This window comes from Varroa jacobsoni, unplaced genomic scaffold (genome assembly GCF_002532875.2).
Source record: "Varroa jacobsoni isolate VJ856 unplaced genomic scaffold, vjacob_1.0 scaffold_122, whole genome shotgun sequence".
In the NCBI taxonomy this organism is placed as follows: Eukaryota; Metazoa; Arthropoda; class Arachnida; order Mesostigmata; family Varroidae; genus Varroa; species Varroa jacobsoni.
In genome coordinates, this window is record NW_019213024.1 from 15,754 (window position 1) to 36,003 (window position 20,250).

Here is a 20,250-nt window from a genome sequence, read left to right on the forward strand (position 1 = left end):
GAAAGGTTTTTATGGTATATTATCCCCCAAACAAGGTTACGCCCAGAAGTTCCAATCAATTTGGCATGATTTCTTAATAAGCACCAGCCGTTAACTCTTAACGACGTGCTTAATCTCCATTAGTCCTGTTTGCCAAGTGCGACACAGAAAGGGTCAGTTTAAGAAGGTGCTTATCGGCAATGTTACTTCGCTTCGATGAGCAATTTAGCAAAACGCAGCTTTATTAGCCAGTACCAATACAAATTGTATGGAGTTTTAGCCTTCTTTCCAAAGATGCGTATCTCAAAGGTTACTTGTCGGTTCTGATGCTTCGAATTATTACTAAACGTTACCTCTCCTGTTGAAACATGCCCTTCGCATAAACGACATCAAAACAACACCCTAGGTTTCTGCAATAGCGAAAAATCTTGTAAAAAGATTTTTCTCATCCGGTTACCTCCAAGACTCAAGCTTGCTCTAACAGAACAACAAGCTATTCTTTCCCTATTAGAGCACTGCAAAAAATCTGGACCTTTTATTTGGTTAATTCGTGTAGAAAATTGAAGTGAAGTTAGAAAATCGGCCAAATTGAATTCGGACAAACACCTAAAGATGAACTCACAGTAGCGCAATGTATAAATGAAATATATATAAAAACAAAAACGAGCGCGGATGGTGCTTGCGAATTTAAAAACAAACTACTAGACAGGAAGTTTTGCACCAGTGGTATCTCGCTCCAGCGTCAGATTTAACCCCACGTAGGGCCGTTACCGAGGTATAGCAATATTTCGTCTCTGTGAGCTTTCCGTTCATGGGGCGAATCCATATTAACTTGCATTATCTGTAACGCTATTTTTTATAGCCCTTTCTCTTGTAACGAAGTGTAGTATCTGAATAACCTATGGTTTGAGGTTCTTCCATTTCCGCTTGGACAGGTTGATAGCCGCGATGTCTAAACCGCCTGTATGCTAGGGTAGTGCTTCCATCGAGCGTGGGAACTTCAGGGAGAGGTTTGTGTAAATTTATTATTTTTGAGTGGAAATTGCTAAAGAAATCACGGGAGTATTAGACAACGAGGTGGCACTACAATAACTAGTTGATCCTATGCGAAACATGCACAAGTAATATTAACCACTTCAGAATTGGAGATTTTTCTAGAATAAATATATTTAAGTTCCATTCAGCATTCAGTATTGATTCTAGTCATTAGTAATACATGGTCTACGATATGTAAATTCAGCCATCATTAAAAAAATTGCAAAAAATAGGTTTTGCAAAAGTTTAGCCGTTGGTAGGCCGGATCGGCGCACGGAAACATCCAGTAAATGAGAAGCATGCCGACGGTAACCCGAAGCTAACCTATGCTGGGGAGGAGATGCATGCGAACTGGGCTATCCACCGTTGAAGTCTGCCTATAGTTTTGCTTACGCACCTTATCGAACAACGTAACAGTACTTTTCTGTTACATTGTACTTGTATAATATCACCGTTTCAGAACAGCCACTTAAACCGTTTAATTACTCTAAAAAAGGAACTATATGAAATATTAGCGCAAAAAAAAATATATGGGAAGAAGCTCACTCTGGGTCGGATAGAATAGATATTCGCCCTTAGAATGATGACTAGAGGCTATTGCGACAGAAACAACGTAACTGAGGTGCGTTTGGCTACGTCTAGAACTACAGATCTCAAAGGCAATGGGATGTCGCAACAAACGCTTTAATGATAGAAATATGTACAAAGTGTGAAAGACGGGGAAAACTTTGTCCGTAAATACGATTGATCTTAAGGAAATAGCCCTTCTAACTTTCTTAGGTGATAACCCCTTCAAAGTCAGACAACGTTTACTTCAAATAAGTAATGCCTAAAATACGACGACATGTACATTGCAATTCTGGTACTGTAGTTTGATGTTCATACCATATAGTTGCTGCCTTCACCCCCGTGCCCTAACTTCGTCCTCGTTAAAGAAGTGGCCTTAATATAAGCCGGAATCACTTAAATGTGACGTAATATTGTCTCCATTAACATGAGTTAAACATGTCATGTTGTTATGAAAAATATATTTGATCGTGATCAAATGTCTCGTGCACAGTCAACTGACAACCGTGTAACTTAATAAGTTAAGTAAATCTAAAGTCACGACTAACGTGTTACGTATGTGACGTTACCAGTCTTACGTCAACCCTGCAACATGGTTATTTCATTTTGAATTAGGAAAATAGGTCTACTGAATGAAATGGAGAAAACACGAAGCCTGCCAGGCAAAAAAAAGCAAGCTTTAGAAACATACTGTGAATATTACGAGCTTATTGCAATAATTACGCTGTCACATATCGTCGAGAACATCTGCAAGCCTGAATGAGTAAATGGGTCTAAATGGAAATAGAGCTGATAAGCTTGACTCTATGATTGGCGAAAACAGGTTACGAACTATAAAATACATCTGAGGTCAGGTAAACGAGATGAATCAATAACGCCATTTCACTCAAGTTATATCTACAAAAGATTAACACAAAGTTAATTTTTTTTACCACCTTGAAAACGCTTTGTTCTAAAAAAAGAAAGCTAACTAATCTAAAGTTGATTATTGAGGTGCAGAGAACAGACCACTGCTACCCTCATGTTCTTTGACCCGCTGCTGTAAACAGCATTAAATAGCACGTCACAAAATCAAGATTATCCTACTAGAAGCCATAGAGACAATTAGGTCCTATTCGTTTGGCTGCTGAATAGCGTCGCTCTTGTTTGGCTTCTCGCTGCAGTTTTGTCTGGCTTTTCAAGTTTCTTCTTATTAAAATAGCATATAGGTTTTTTTGGCATAGGCTAGGTTTTATTCTGGGAAGAGTTAACTGCCAAGCGGTACGTTTGGGTTTGTCCTTACATGAATCTGTCCTTGTTACAAAAAATCACGAGAAAGTTCGCATGTATATGTTTCAGTTCACTGAAAGGTGCAATAAGTAAAAAAAAAAACTTTCGAATTACTACGAAAGATTTCAGCTGCGTGTCGCCTTCACTGTTATTTATTGAGATTTAATACTGTATGAGTACTGAGTAACCAAAAGCCAATCAGAAAAAGTTAACCGGCAAAGTAAAATTGTGGCGGAACTTACGTAGAAGAAAGAAATATATATATATATATATACATCGAACGGGCATTATACTTGGTGAGTTGTTATTGTTTTATCGTTTCTAGATTTTCATTTGTTAATGTTGAAACGGTCCTTCTTTGCTTTACGCCATTGCGCGATCCGATGCGCGACAAATAATACACAGATCGATTCTTCACAAGATCGTTAGAAACGCTTGAAACCTTCAACTGTCTATGCGTAAAAAACAAATAGTAAATCCAATCCACCACTTCTTCACTGTTCGTACCTTCGCTGTAGGATCGAACTGAAGTTACATTGGCCTAAGTTCATTATCACGTTACACACCCACAATGTGTTCATGTACCTAGAGAGTAAGGGTAGGATTCAATTAAAATGCAATCTGGATGATGTTACGCAAATGATACTTGACTGTCGATTCTCTTCATTACCTACGCCAATTGGACCCTTTAACAATCGTTGGATTGTTTTTTACGACTTCGTACGAGTTATCCATGTCGTTGGCTCATTTATCTCGCCTACATCTTTGATCGCAAATAACAAGCCAAGTGGCGGCGGCGTCAATGGACGCGAGCGGTTCGGGGGTGTTGCCACCCTCTTAGTGGAGATCCACGCTCCGACGGTTGTGGATACTAACCGAGGCTCTCCCTTGGGATCCACTCGTTCTCAACTTCAAGTAACTGACATTTACACCTTCCACTGTACAGCAGCCATTCTGACAAGTCAGAGACGAACGTAGAAGAACGCAGATGCCGTTGCTGAGCGACAAAAAACAATAAATTTAACAGCCGATCACTATACTTGCGCGGTTCCTGTCAGCGCACAAAGCATTATCGGATAGGCAAGGCGGTAAACTTTGTAGAAACCAGTGATTTGTAGATGTTCATACGGCATAGACGTTCCGATACAGCTTTTCGCATCATTGGCAATATGAAAGTCGGTTCTCGTGTATGCTTCTATTAGGAGAATAAGCTGTCGCGTCGTCGGACCGACGAAACGTTAACTGGTTGCAACGAGCACTTCATCAATACCATTGAATCGTCTTCATAAAAGGGTGCTGCTTCTGACATATGCTAACCTATGTGGTAATCATTGAGCTTCAATCAGCAGTTTTTCTTGCGAACATATCAAGCTTGACTCTTTTCTTAAGTTGAACGGTGTCTGGAACAGTACCTTCACTCGCATTCACATCCTTGCCAAAAACAGGATTTTTTTCTTGATCATGACTAGGTCTTATGAGAAGGTGGGGCTTAAGGACCAAGCAAAACACCCACATAGATCTATCATCTCTATCTTCTGCAAAATAGTCGATTTTGATTCCGCTGCCCGTCCCGCAAAACGTAGCAAAAACAAGTTGCGCCTCGCTGCTTGCAATCCGACAGTGAGTCTTTTAGGACATGGTAATCACTCGAACCTTTAAGGCTTTATTGGGTTTCATTTGTTTCTATGGCAAAAGCATTACATAGATCTCTGTTTCAGTTCGCTCGACGATAGCCGTTTCGAACCGTCCTGGACGGAGTTCACTTTTGGTCCTAGTATGTCCAAAGACTCCCCATGAAAATACATTATGTTTCTTATGGATAGATTGCTTATGATAGTGTGAGAAGTTTCGTCAACTACATCTATTTAACTAGAAGTTCTTGATAAGATCATGCCCATTTTTCTTAGCAACGATTGCAATATGTCTCCGGAGAAAAAATAGGTTATGCACAGGTGTTGGAAAACCAGATATATAAGATATTTTTTCTTAAACCTGGCTATTTTTCAAGAAATCATTGATTTTTTTTTTTTAATGAACCTGAAATATGGCCTGTAACAGAATACTTCTACTCAAAAATATTGCAAACGTTAAAATTCATCCAGCAAACTTTGTATGATGGGACCATTGTCGTCTTAACTACTAGAACCTTAGTATCTGTTAGTTAGAGGATCTGGTCGTCGCAGATGAATTAACTAACTTAATTCCCAATATACCTTTTAGAGATCACTTTCATAGCTATTGAATCGGCTAATATTTCTCGTAATTTATTTTGTTGTATCGAAGAATTGAGGTTTCTGTTTGAACTTCATCATCCTCAGCTACATTGCCCCATTCGTCGAATTTTAACTGGGAGTGATAGCAATACTCGCAGTTTGCAGTGCCGTAAACGCTGCCGCACTAAGAGTCCACTCCGCAGGGTTGCGTTTAACTAATTGGTCGCTTCCCTGCCCGAGTAGCCTCTTGTGGTAAGATGCTTTCCTAGAGACAACACGTCAGTAGAAGGAAATTAAACCCTTTTATATCGGCACCGGTTATTTGAACTCTGAGTTTACAGAGCCTTTGATAGAAGTCGACGATGCACGACGCTATATTCCTTCATATTACTGTACACTGATAAGATATCTAATCGGGTACCCTTGTTACGGATACTCCTTTAAAACGGTGACCAGCAAAGTGTATGGCTTTATCGGTGAAGGCACGAGGTATAAGCAGTAAAGTTCATTTTTTACGACATCATTATGACAACCCTAGCTCTACGACGATACTGAATGATGCATATGCATGAAATGTTTATATATATAATAAAAATTTGGAACGCGAAGAATAAATGTCGGGTTTTCATCTTAACACACGAACATCAAATTTTCTAAAACCTTTATAATTCCAAGGCACATTGTCGAAACCTTTCGGTGAAAACATAATTTTAAGAAAATACACAACATTCTGCCCACGTCACGCCAGTTTTTGTCTAGAAGTCAGGCAGACAGGCAACATAAAAATTAAAGGGAAAATTGCAAAGGAAGCACGCGTCTTTGAGGACAGCACAACTGAATCTCGAGGAGCAAAATGCTCATTTGGTTTCTTATGTTAATATCGAAAAAAGGCGAAAAATTCCGACGGTTCGATAAATAATGGAAATGCCCCACTCACGAAAAGGGGTCATTAAGAGGGCCATTGTTACTTAAGTGCCCAATTGCGATCCTTGGGGAAAACGGAGCCTTTTCGGGGTTGGTCATGTGTGTTGTAGTAGTGAAAGTGTCCTATTTAGCAATGCTCTGAAACGTGTGCAAATATTCTTTTTTTTTTTCCTACGAAAGCGGCAAAACCCTCTGAAAAATTTCAAGGATAATTAACTGGTTTCCAGTGTATAATTATCTTCTGTGATTACCAGCCGCTGTGATGCAATTTGTGCGATTTGCCGCTGATCCAGCAACTTCAGTACAGAAAAAATATATTGAACGCCTATCTGATAATTGCTACAAATTCGCTAAACTTGTTGATATGACTTTTTTAAAAAATTACAGTTTCAATCTAAGCTGGCAAACGAAATACCTGTCTTCTATGAAGTGGAATATGATTTTATGAAAATCTTTTTTATTTTATCAAAATCATGGTAAATTTCGCACATTCAATATGCAAATACCGAGATATCCGATACTCTTCTGGTTGTGCGTAAAGCTTCATCCACCGCACTATTCCGTGGGTGTAATCCTAATTCAACGTAGCTTAATGGGTAAAAGTAACGATACAAACCCAACAACGCCCACGTAAGTTTAAGAGTAGCATAAAGGTCATATATCGCAACGTTGAAAACGTCGCGCGCATCCTTTGCTGCGTGCTACCAAAGCTGGATTCACCCAACACTTTTCATTACGGTGAAACACTCATCCCAGATCGCGATTCCGCCGCTGAATCAGTCAGTCACCGTATCACTAACAGGGTTAAAAATGACCCCCGTCCCTCTCTCTGTGAAATTTCGAAGCCATCGATTGGTTAGTGATTGTTGAGGTCTGAGGTGCAAGGAAACTAACAATGACTCAAGGTGCCTCCAACTTTCTCCTACAGCTGCTAGCTGAAGAGAAAATCAAGCTGACATTAAAGTAATACTTGTGTTGAAAGTTTCGCATGCTTATTAATCAGGCAAATACACCCTTTATCTAAACGTAGATGCTAACACTTAGAGAAATCTCTTTTTTTTACCTCTTCTGAGGTATTTGAGTCATCTATTTTTTGCACGTAGTACCCTAATATGACACACATTCATATAGATTTTCAGAGACATTATTTTGAATATTGCATGGTATCGACTTTGCAGAAAAAATGTCGCCGCTACAGCGAAAGTAAGGATAAAAAATGGCCAAAAAACGAAACTTTGGGTAGTGATAGCTCGGTGACCGAAACTAATATCTTGACATGCTGACACATCAAAGAGTCTTAATTTAATTCTGTAACAGGTCGAACTTAGCCTTCTTTAGGCTCGTGAGAGATTGGGAGAGAGGGAAAGATTCCGCTGACGCAGCGTATCGTACAGATAGATTCATCTTTTTCAAACAATTAATAACTTAGATTGAAGCAACGCCAGTTGTTCGCACAGAAGCAATTCCCGATATTTGAACAGGCAGAAGTTCGCGAGGAACAGCAAATCCTATCAGTAAATAGTTAGATTTCATAAAATTTATACCGCAAGTCCAACATACAGACAGCTACGTGTTCTTTACTTGTTGAGACATCGATAATCCCAACCACACTTATTACTTAATCAATATACTCTACACATATGATACACAGGCACAGAAAAATGGACATCGACGTTTCTTTCCCATTTTCTGTCCCGTCTATCCACCTGTAAAATCGTCGTTGCTTTACGTATATGATGACTAAGTAACTTTGCAGAACCGCCATTCGTTCTTCCGCTACTGCGGCTCCGTTTGAGCAAAGAAAGGACTCGTTCCTACTTCTACATCAATCGATACGTAGCAGAAGAGCCGTTCAAGCAACCGCAGCCACAGGAAGCTACAGGCGTTGCCGCACCTTCAGACCTCCTCCGATGAGACAGATATCGTACACCGTATACAACAGCTGATGACGCCGGTAATGGTGCTCTGTTAAAAGAGCAGTTCCACGGTAATGCTAAGCCGGCAGAGTCGACAAGCGGCAACGGCAGCAGTAGTAGTAGTTTTAGTTGCAATGCCTTGGATCGCCTTGGCCTAATGGCCGCTTCTCTCCTGCCTTCTTCGTACCTTCTGTTCACGTCTGCCCACGCAACGCCTTTGAGACACGCTATGGCGCGGGGATTTTCAGCAGGAAGCACATTTCCTACTCGGAAAAATCGATCGTATTGATTACATAACTAGAAATAGTCGGCTCGAAGCGAAATTCGAGTTTAAAGTTACAGCTGCAAGCTAGCAAATGCAGCCAACCATAGAGACTGACCGACCGGCCGACCGCCACGTTTGTTGTCTGACTGATTCCGTGGCAGGGCCAACAAAAGTAGCGTTTGGTCCGTCGGCAGTACAGTCTTCTGATCCGGCGGTGTTGGAGCTGCTACGGTGACTGTCGCTGTTGAACAGCAACAGAAGCAAGAGCGGCGGCCATTGCTGCAGCGATGACGGCGTAATGGCGACGATGCGTCAAGAGGCGATACGAAAGCGACGGGTTCGAACGAAGACAGCAATTGAACAGATCGAGGGCGATCAACAGACACACGCACAGAAAGTATTGATAGGAAAGGTTTTCTCACATATTGACGGTCCAATAAAACAACGGGAAATGCAGGCACAGTCGTAGCCACGGCAGACGAGCGGTAGTGATTTTTCTGTAAATTTCAGTGTCTGAGAATAACGAACAAGCTACGAACTAAGGATGTTGGTCAGCAATGACCACAACAACATAACTGACTCGAAGCCTGACTTGATACGATATGTCCGAATATTTATCCAGACCTTTGAAAAAACGGTATTGAACAACTTGTCTGTGTAAATTTCTGTCACTGAATCTCGACAAGGCCGTTAAAACATGACTGTTATAAACCATAGCCAGGGAAGATGCTGTGTATGTAGCGTACGTCGGATTATGATGCAAGAAGGAGAAAAACACGTGCAACATACATCTTCAGTAGATAAACACTAATCACTAACGAACTATTAAGTGCATAGTGGTAATAGGCAGGCAGGTAGCTTTAAGGCTGTTGTCATTTATTGTTTGCCCACAATTGCCCATAAGCTATAAAACGTGTGGGTTTTGTTTATGACGTAGGTGGACTTACGTCTACCAATTACTAAAAGGCACATAGTAATTGCACAACTCTACTAAGACTGATTGTATAATCTGAGCACTGTAAAAAGCAGCTATCGTTTTGGTCTATAATCCTGTCATCTTATAAACGGATTATTATATCGCACTTCATATTAAAACAGAAAGCGATTCTTTGGGTTCACATTCAGTGATTATGTAACTGTCACATATTAAACTATGGAACGTTATTTATCGGCACCGATAATTATAGTCTTGTTAGAAACGAATTGAGACTGGTCGAGTCTACTACAGTCCCTTCAGGCTTGTTCCAGGTACTGCCGCTAATCGTTGTATCAATGGCAAACAAAAACCACATTGATGCCAGATCCTGTTAATTAGGTAACGCTTCTTGCCCGCTACCCTCAATCTAAATTATTTCTAAAAAAAATTATATATTGGGCTTGAGGAATATTTTTGATGTAGTAGCCGACCATCATCAAGCTGAACTTCCATATCATGTTAGCTTTGAACTTCTGAACGTTCTAAGTTAGACTTGCATGACCGCAGTTCAGGACGTGTTAACTTGTAGTTTTTAAAATTCAAAGCAGGTCTATTGACCACTGAAAACCTGACATTAAGTACTCGTAGATACAGAATATCAATGCTATCTGTTATTTTATCAAGGAACCAATCTAATAATCGAAGGAAAATGCGCCATTTTCCTTTGCGTCATCCAAATGAATCCATACGCACAAATCTGCAGATGTATTTTAATAGGCTAAACTTTATCAGGATCTCTGATTTCCCAGACAAAGCCCGAAAGTAAGTGAATAGTTTAGAATAAGAAGCGTTTCCAAGAGATCTTTAATTATTAGCATCAGTTTTTGCCCCGTTTTTCCAGCTGACCTCTTAGATACATCAGTTCAATTATTCCGAATGTATTGCCATAAAATCACTGATAATGTTCATGACCTTTGAAGTGCCGCCTTCGTCCAATCACTGCTCTGCTCAAGATCAATGGCTGATCTGAAGTCGTAGAGCGATTTTAGCAGGAAAATACTCTCTAAATTAAAGTGCATTTTACCTTCTATTTCGACCTCTCGATTGTACCTGGAAATGAGGTAAGCTCTATCTACAATAGAAATAATTAGATATTCATTTAGCATAAGTATCGTACCAGCTTTAGACGTAAGATTCTCAAAGTATTCGTTCTCAACTGAATGGTAACAGAAAACGAATATACAACGCACACTTTTGCAAAGATGCAGCTAAAATCTATGTGAATTCTAAGTTTTCACCAAGCGGAATAAGACGCCGTACAAGTGCCCTGAAAAAATATTTGTTTAGGTCCTATTCTCAAAAGGCTTTGGAACGGTAGCCAGAACGCCCGGTTAGGCTGGCAACACCCTTGCGCGCTGAGGTCCAAAAAGTTAGAAGAAGCCCATAGCTTTCCAGGGAGCTTTCCATATAGTAGTAATCAAGTATATAAATACACTAGGTCGTTCAGTATGAAATGTAACATAATGAACTGTAGCTTCTCGAACTTCTTTCACAAGTATGAATCGTTTAGCTTAAGTAAGTATGCACAGTTATCATCCAGTATTTTCTATCATTCGAATGGCAACTTACTCGTTCCACTGGTAAAAAAGTGTGGCATACAAGAGTCGTTTCATCATTAGCTAAGATTAGTTTTCCCATGGAAAAGTTGTTTTTAAAGAAAAGTTTGTGACCACTTAAAAAATAGTGGTCTGTGGGAGCAGTGTCTAATGAGCCAGGTGGACAATGTGGGGCTTCCAACCACAGTCCCCATATTTTCGTCACAGTGATTCGAGGGATGCAAGATCAAGCGTTGACATGCCATACAGACCTTTTTGCTCCGGCAAATCAGCTTTTTTGATTAATACTCCAATTGTAAGTGGCGAAGCAGGACTCGTGACGCTGCTATCCATACGAAGCACACTGCACCATCAAATTAACATCATAAGCGGGCGCTACTCTGCATTTACTTCATGGCGATGTCCAGCGGTCCAGTTGCATCCACCCACTAATGTGGGCGTCTGCAATTCACGTAGAGGTTTTATTATTATTATCACAAGTCACAATTCAATGCAAGAATGGGTCACTGTTATAGCGTGAAAGCAAAGGGAACCGAGCGTCTTTACGCCCTCATTGTTAAACCTCGCTCGAACCAATGTAAATTTTCCACTTTATTCATTTGAGATGCGTCGGCTTCGGCACAGCTCTAAACGCCTCGTTTGGCATCACCGCTGACGGTTTCGTACAAAACCTAAAAAAAATGATCCACCTAGAATTTTTTTCATCTAATGGCTTATGGTGCCTTTCAAAGTGGAATATATGCTTCACCTAGCATCGAAAATTTATACGGCGACTTGTCTGTGCCGCTGTATTTCTAAGATGGAACCTATATTTGTTGACCACTCGTATTTTTTTACTATTCTCTCTGACCCCTTCGTCAAAAGTTTAAGCGACTATGTCCGAGTGAATGGCCTTGTATTGCAAAACATACAAGTGCTTTGTAAAAACAAAAAAAGCGTACTAAGATATTGCAATATTATAAAATGGCGTCACTTTAAAATACGAGACTTTTCTTCATGCGATTCATACTAGCCCATCTAAAATTTATCTATGTCCAGTAATTTTGGAAACAACCCAACGGTTTCGATGACTGTTTGCGGATGCACTTGGGTCGATGACAAATTTCGAAACTACGAAAATCTACCGTAATGTCTAAAAATTCAAGGAAGTATCCTGCCGTGTACATCGAAGCACACCTTTTCCGTTGAAAAAAATGATTATTTTATCCTGCTAAAAAAGGTCCAAAATTTAAGAATATTTAGTTATTTTCAGCACCGCCGTACATGCCGGCGATCACATTACTTTTCTGTAGCGTTGTACGATCTGCCGCGAGGATGATACATTTTATTTTCCATTTTGTTCTCGACAGCGTTTGATGAAGGGTGTAACTATCATAAATCAAGCCGGTTAAATGGCCTATCTTCGTCCTTAGCAATCTGTTATGTTAAGCATATTACTGATTTGTAGGCATAATATATTTTTTATTGATTGTTTTTTTTTCCCTCTTTCTTTCGTCTATCGTCCGTTCCTTGCTTCCTTCCCATTGCGCTTTCGATTTGCGGTTAATTAGTGTGTATATACATACTCTTTAATTGGAATCTACATAAATGGAGATGCATCGCTATCTCCCTAGTAATTGCGATGGGATTGTTCAATGACCCTGAGTGACAAATAACGGTAACTCAGTACAACTTGGTTGGCTTCAATGTTCAAAGGCTCGGATGGCGGCAGCGTCGACGCTGTTATGATGCCGTATATTATCTCTTGTGTTTATTTGTTACGCTGTTCTATGCTATTTGGTTTGCCGTTTTGCTGTTGGCTAACTTCGATAGCCCAGTAGATTATTATCGTTATTATGATATCATCGCAGCGCACTTTTGTTCACTGCGTGCAATAGGAACAAATGCGAAATTGTGGTAGTAACGCTAAGCATCTTCTTACTACAGTGCACAAATTCGAGACGGACGTAACAACACTCGGCGACTGCGGGTGCAACCGCGTCTATAGTTCATGCTATCACGGTCCTGACGTCGTCTTCGTCGTGTTTTTGGGTTCGTTGCGGGTGTGATGGCCAAAAATGTAATGGCGTCGGCGGCGCTGGCGGCGGCGGCGGCGGCGGCGTAGCGGTAACTACATGCCCAAATGAAAACGACGCACAACGATCATGGCTGCGGATGACACTGAGCTGCTAGCGCCTGTCACGGATACTGCTATCCCTTTCAGTATTAGTGGTACAAGCTGTTGTTGATTGACGATGGACGAGCAGAACCTGCCACCAACAGTTCCTGATCGCAGCGATCATGCCCCTGGCCTGAGATCGACCGAGATACGCTACTGAACGTGCAACTCTCTTTCAAGGTCTTTCTGAAACGAAATCCCCAGAGACGGTAGGATGCGTGAATGGAATATGTCGACGTGTAGCATAGCAGGTTCTCAAAACGGCGTGTTTTGCCTCAGCTATCTTTCTTCTTCTCACCGTTGTTGCCCAAAGAGATTGCAAGCAGAAAACGGGACAACGCATATAACCATACTGTAGTAGACCAAAGGCCAAGCAGGAAGAAAGGGCGAGTGAACGGTTTTGCGCCGAAGCACCTATTCTTGGCTTTTGCACCTACCTAGCGTTTGCTTATTACACGAACCCTTGATGGCTTCATTGTCTCAAGCGGTTTTACCAGGCCCCATCCTCCGGCATACCCAAAAAGGAAAACCACTGTGAATTATGCTTCACATCTTTCTCTACACTTGGCGACGTTCTTCAATTCATAGTTTGCTGTTCAGAGCTGCTAAGGCTGCTACCGAAGCCTTGCTTGTGACAAGCGTCCTTAGAAGCGTTGCTAACTTTATGACTTTGTGCGATGAATTGATCTAACAACAGATGCAACGGCTTGGGTTTTAGAGTAATAAACGACGCTTGGCGATGTAACAATAGGATAGCGTCGATGTAGCCTGATGGGTATATGGGTGAGGACGTGCGTGTATATGCGTCTGACTGAGAGCATGCCCTGTGCTGCCGACGGAGCATTTGTTCTGATGCGTCTGTCTCTCCACCCACAGCAAAGAGAGCTTTAATAAGACGACCGTAATAAAAGTAACAGCAATAACAATGGTTGTTCATGGTAGCAGACGTAAACTGACATCGGCGCTTCTGCTGCAATTGCCATCATCATCTTTTATGTGTCAAGGTCGACAAGACAACCCATGTTATCTTTGCGATTGTTGTTATTATTGCTTATATTGCAGTCTGCTGGTGGTCAGCTGCAATTTAACCTGTACAAGAGATTAGAGGGATCCTGTTCTTTGAACGCCATGCAGACGCTGTACAAATACATGCCGCACTGAGTGTTGATTATTATTGGTAATATACAACAACACTGAGCTGCTGAATGCACGCAAGCCACGCAAAAGTACTTACGCGGGGGAGTAGTCGGGGCATAAATTTGTACTTGTGGTATGTTGATGATTGCTGGCATTAGCGTGGTGCTTCTGGCGTCTGATAGCATGTCATCGCCATAGGCTTGTCGTATGGTAACGTACGCACGCAGGGTCTATGACAAAAAGCTGTCGTCTCGTTCGAACCATCAGGAAACGCAGAAGCACTGTCGAGAAGGGGGGATTTGCAAATTACATATTGATAAATGCAGCGCTATAGAGGCCAATTGTTGTCATTGATTTTGATTACAACGACATAAACTAGCTTGCGTTGTATGCATTAGAGTTATTTTACTTTCTTATCTATTACATACATATATAATGAATAGCATACAAATATCTGATTATCGACGTCGGCCAGTCGTCGGCCAACCATAACGTTCAGCGTCAACTAATGAAAAAACTTACATCTCTAGAGGAGGTTAGACCGTGGTCTATAAGAAAAGCATGGAAGTGCCGCTATCCATAAACCTCTCATACTGCACAGAAGGTTAGAATCATTTGTCACACGAATCGTACCGGTCTGATTGTGGTCGACTCAGTCGGCTTTGAACCACTTTTCGACATATTTATACTTTAATATCCATGGGCATCCAAATGCAAATTTGTCGGCCAGGTCATCGTATGCTTTGAAAGAGTACCTTGGATTCCAGGAAGTCGACGCAACTCATCACGACTACTATGTTGTAAGGCAAACAAAGGAAAAACCAGATTACCACGACTTAGCCCGCTCCCATAAAGGAAATGATGATAGATTTGAATTTACTAATTTAAGATGGCAACTTTTAGGTGGCCTATTAGGTAGACCCTGGCCAAAATACACCGCTACTGAATTCAAATTTATATTCGGCCTTCAGTTTTTCTGCTTCTAGTGACAAGCGCCATTCTACTTACATGAACTTTTCGGTTTAGATTTGATAACTTTGAATAATATACCAAACGCTTGAAACAAAGACGTTTGGTATCTCGTCATAAGTTAGCTTCCATCATTACCATGAGGGTAACTAGATAACACTTCCTTAGAAATAGCGCTATATTCAGTTATCCAAAGTAAGGTAGAATATATTACTAATAAAATTAGCTCAAGATTAGATACTTAGCAAAGTCGCAAGTTGTTTAGTTCGTGAGATGTTTCAACTTCCGCGGTGCCAATTGTAGGAGAGCGTGTGCACCGTTTCACTGCTACATAAAATGACGACTAAGCAGTAATGACTACCATAGCAAAAGCCAGCATTGGTGTTATTCACTAATATCATGAGGTTCTACGAGGGTATACTGAAGATGGGGACGTGTCTGAGTACGTCGAACAGGGTTGCCTCGTACAACTTAACAGCTACATCACTAACCAAAAGGGTTTAATTAAAAAAAAAAAAAAAAACAGATCGTTGATATCGATGAGGGCTCTAAGTCTGATTGTTCAATTCAGCACAGTGCCTCGAGTACATTTGAAGGTACCTTTCTTTTTGGTTGCCTATGGACTCTTGCTAGCTACTATTTATTTTACATTCGTGTTCCTCCAGAGCCTTTCTACACCTCTTTATAGAACCGGTTACGTGTTTCAATGTTGGTATCTTCAGCAAGCCTGCTTAACTTATTTACTTCATATAATATTTGTGTTTCAACGATTTTTTTAATTGCCACAGCAGGAATCAAAGTGCTTCGACGTTAGTTTCCGAAGTTGGGCGAGGGCCGGTCACTGACATGGCTGACCATCTGCCAGGAGCACGAACGCTATTCCCCTTGAGGTGCGTTGCCAAGCCCTTCCCTTACCTTGAACGATATAATGAACACCTCCTCACTGAACTCTCGGACTTGTCAAAGCCAAACGCATCACTTTTACACATTTTACTTGATCATAGATATGATTTCTATTAGTTTTTTTCGAGCATTTTAAATTTTCAATTTCTAAATTATATCTAACACTTTGTCTTACTGCGATAGAGAGTGATGCATAGCAAACCGAAGAGGCTCGTACTGAGCTATCTAGTTGTAGCATATTTTATTCAATGTACGTAGTAGTAAAAGATTAGTACCTGGCTTCTGCCTTAATTTCTAACATTCATGTCGGCCTTCTGAGCGTATAGTAGCACAAGGTACCCTTACCAAGGATCATTGACGTAAACAGCTAAGGAAAGTGCTACGAATGAAAACGAAGACGGACCATTATAATCGGAATCAGGCAATCCGCTACGCGAAGGGAAAATCTAATTAACGTTACACTCAACGCACAGCAGGGAGCGGATTAGCTCAAAGGAAAGAGGGTCACTCAATTCGTGATTCGTTCTCAACGCTTCATTTGTTTTCGTCAAGTAGAATTCTTTATACTGAAAGCTTACATCCTGTGTTTCTTCTATGTTTGTTAAATACAAAGCTAGACCTTTACTTTAACGAATCCCCAAATTGTAGTGCAATGAAAACCCAGTCGACGTCAACTTTAGCGTCAGATGTCCCATTAGTCATTCTACCACATTATGACAGTGGCAACGCTCTGTCCGTCGGCTGTTTGATGATTGAAAGCCATGTACAGTCTCCTTACTTCTACTGTGTCACTAACAGTGGCCAGCTAAATGTGCACGAGCTCAACCGGAGGAAGTGAAATGGATTTTCATGCTACTGCTGCGTTATTGAACGGAAATAGGTAAAAGGGCTTATGCGGAACCTGTATTGCGCCCGTCTAATGTAGTGACCAAAGCGGTCACGCCTGAACGTTAATACTCGGAGAGCGGTAAGGGCAGCGATGTGGAGGAATTGGCGCCTGAAAATGACCGAATCAAATAGTGACCCCCGAAAAGAAAGCGAGTCTCAAATCTGGCTAATAGACCCTCACCTCGTCGAGCTTTCGAAAAAAAGGAACTCCTTTAGGAAAATACATGCATTTTTGTGTTTCCTTTTTTTAATTATGTGGGTAAATGTATGCACATGTGCAAATATAAAAAAGAATATCAACGTTACCCTAATTGCCCTGCCCACTGTCCCCTATACAGACTCTCCACCAATTCGCATTTTCCAGAAAACACTTTCTTATGATACGCGAACGAAATTCGCAGTCTTTAGAAAGAAAGATTTGTTAGCATGCTGCAACAGCCCATCGTTACTAAGATTAATCCTTGGATTGTTTCACCATCAAAAGGCCTAATAGAATTTGTCATATAAATAACTGCTGTAGATAATTTTCAAATCACAATGAGCTAGATATTTTTAGCAAATTTTTATTTTTCTACCAAAAATCATAGTCTGGCAACACGCATGCCAGTAAAACAAGTTCCGTGGAGAGACACGTCCTTTGTTTTCTAGGATATAGTACAAACCGAAATTAATTGGGCAAATATTTTAAAATCTTTTAGAGCTAAACCGCCAGGCGGAACTAAACAGTCCTTGGGAGGAGACGTACTCACAAGTAACGTTTATCGTGCGACTTATGTTTTCATTAAAAAGTGGTTCCACAATCGTAAATTTTAACGAATTTGTTTATAAATAACTCCATGTAAAGCTGCGAAACTGTCACGTACTACAGCTGTTTCTGTTTGTACACTTCACCGTCAACCGGACGAACCGTGTCTAGATAAAAATATAGTTTATTCTCCCGGCCATTTACGCTTGATACAATGGAGCTCGCTTGCTAGCATAAGTCATCAATGCAAGAACTAGAAAATATGTACTATACGAACCTTTTTACTTCTGTTAGCTGTTAAACCCCACTCTATAATGAACCCTTTCACGATAGAAATGCCTATCAGTTACGCACGCAGACACAGGCGCTATAACCTCTTAAAATTGGCTGTTAAACGTTGTCGAGTGAAGTTCGACCTCCTTTCCTTCATTGATATCTGCCTTAACTTATCAAATTATTAATTTCCAAACTTCAGTCTAAGTCGATTCACTTTGATGAGCACGCAACAACTCTATTATCGTTCGGAACGTGAACGTACGCCCAACGCCGATCGTGATCACGTTTATTGACAGTAATACCGTCATTGCTACAATGGGCATTAGTGGCAGTATCATCGTCGTCGTTGTTGTTGAATAATGATAATAAAGGAAGGCGATGATAGTAGGATGTTAATTTGTCGTAGCTTCTGTCTGCATGTGCACGTAAAGACGAATAGCACGTAGTGATAAGTTTGCAGGCGTACCGTTAACACACTTCAATCTAAATGACTAAGGCGGACCGTAAACTACAACGAATAGCAAACGGGTTTATTAAAAAAAAACTACATTCTAGATCATCACAGGAAGATTTACGAAGTGTTATTTCTTGCCGATGTTACGTGCGTCAACGCATCGTTTGATTACCTCTAGACGGAAACTGATGACAATGCCAGCAACTGTAGATACTTACACGTTTCGCTGTATGACGCTGTTGAATTGATACGTTTGCTCACATCGTCACAAGAGCTTCGAATCTTCGTCCTCTATAGATATGCGGCGCCGTATGATCAAGAAAAAGTAAAACGGATAACACACATAACGATTCCGCGCAATGTCGTATATTTTAATCAATCCTGCATTTTTTTTTTAATCATATTTTCGGTGCGGCCAGGAGATGCTGACTACCAACGTTACCAATATAGAGATTTGGCATATTTTAGTGCAGGAAAAGCATCGAAGTTAAGTGGCTGAGGATGCCGAATGTTGACAAACGTTTTTTCTGCAAATTATAGATAATAAATTGTGCAGCCTAGTGAAGTGAATAAATTATCGCACGTTAAACTTGTTTCATTTGTATAGGATACATTCTTGTAGCATATCCGTATACTTAGACGTGGCACGTGCACAGTCAACGTGCGGCATAGTTTCCGCACACATATCGCACATCTTGACCTAGATTTTATAAGACAACTAACATATACCGTGTAAAGAGAAGGCAAATTCATTACGGCAGGATTTGCTTTTTGTACAATTGCTAATCGGCCATTTCTTTTCTATTATATTCATGCAATATAGTTGTTTAAACACTGACTCGTAGGAAAAACATAACTCTACGTTTCCATATTCCAAACATGTGTTTCAGATCATTCGATTCGATTCGAGGCTCTTGAGGACCTACAATTTTTTCAGCAGATTTTGCTTTCGAAGGTCGCACTTACGATTCAGAGTAAACACCTCTAGAGAGGTTAATGAAGCGTAACGTGGATCTTGTTTGCATTTGGAAACGAAAGTCAGCTACAACGCTAGTTTTGAGGTTGTAAATAAGAAACCGTTGTCAACGAAGAGTCAATCATCGACTTCGCTCTAGTCGTCTTTTGTCGTCCATTCCATCTGTGAATGGAAAAGTCACGTAGGCGCCTTTATATTTGGCCGGAAATAAAAGCACCTGTACATTTTGTAAGAGGATTTTGTAGTAGGCGTTACAGCATTCTATCCACCGAACTTGTATCATTACTTTGCCCTTCGCCGACTAGGATTGACTTTACATGACCTCTTACCACAGGAGATTACATGCGCTTGGCTGCATCATATAGATTCAGAGTATTCAGTTGGTATGACGGGTAAAACTCCGTGCCTGGTACACATACGATTACAGAGATATGTACGATGTATGAAGACGCCAACCGACGGAATCCCCAGCGGCTTTCGACGACGGCTTGATAATGACGCAGCGCAGGAGCCAGCGATATTTTTACCTTTTCTCACCGACCTCTGAAGGTAGAACCCTTGCAAATGGTAATAGAGAATGTACAAGTATTTCACCTGCAAGGTTTACAAAGGATAATTTTGAGATATCTGAGTCGTTGTCGGGCGCTTTTCAAAACGAATCTTGCTATGGTATCGACTCGAATAGAACTGATATGTTGGTGTGTCCTCGAACCCCATCAGGTGAGGTGGACGTAATAAAGGTCTAGAAATAGTCTTAAAAGAACGTGCATTAACGTGCAACAATACGACGCAGGTAGAACGACAAGCTTGAAGAGTATTAGTAACGGCACGGTGCTACAGAACGGCCAGGGACCCACTTAATCCAACGTTATTACGAATTATCAATATACATATCTAAAAAAAATATTCGTCTTCATGTTTTCTACCTACCTATGAGCATACCCTAATCCATATATATTCTGTGCAGTTGCTTCAATGGCAATCAGCTTATAGTGCTTTCTTACGCGCTGAGTATCTAGACATGCTAAAGTGTGTAGAATAGGG

At 40.8% G+C, this 20,250-nt stretch overlaps 1 long non-coding RNA gene across 3 annotated transcripts in view; it reads right to left on the reverse strand.

Moving 5' to 3' along the window:
- The window catches only part of LOC111267163 (uncharacterized), a 73,344-nt gene that overhangs the window by 15,502 nt on the left and 37,592 nt on the right, over nt 1-20,250 (reverse strand). For 2 of the 3 annotated variants that reach the window (XR_002684458.2, XR_002684457.2), the window contains 3 exons: nt 17,778-19,800; nt 14,093-14,276; nt 10,952-11,141 (listed from right to left, as the gene is read on the reverse strand). This is a non-coding gene — a long non-coding RNA (uncharacterized LOC111267163). The remainder of the gene's footprint in view (nt 1-10,951; nt 11,142-14,092; nt 14,277-17,777; nt 19,801-20,250) is intronic. The other variant, XR_015313677.1, reaches the window with a different exon arrangement.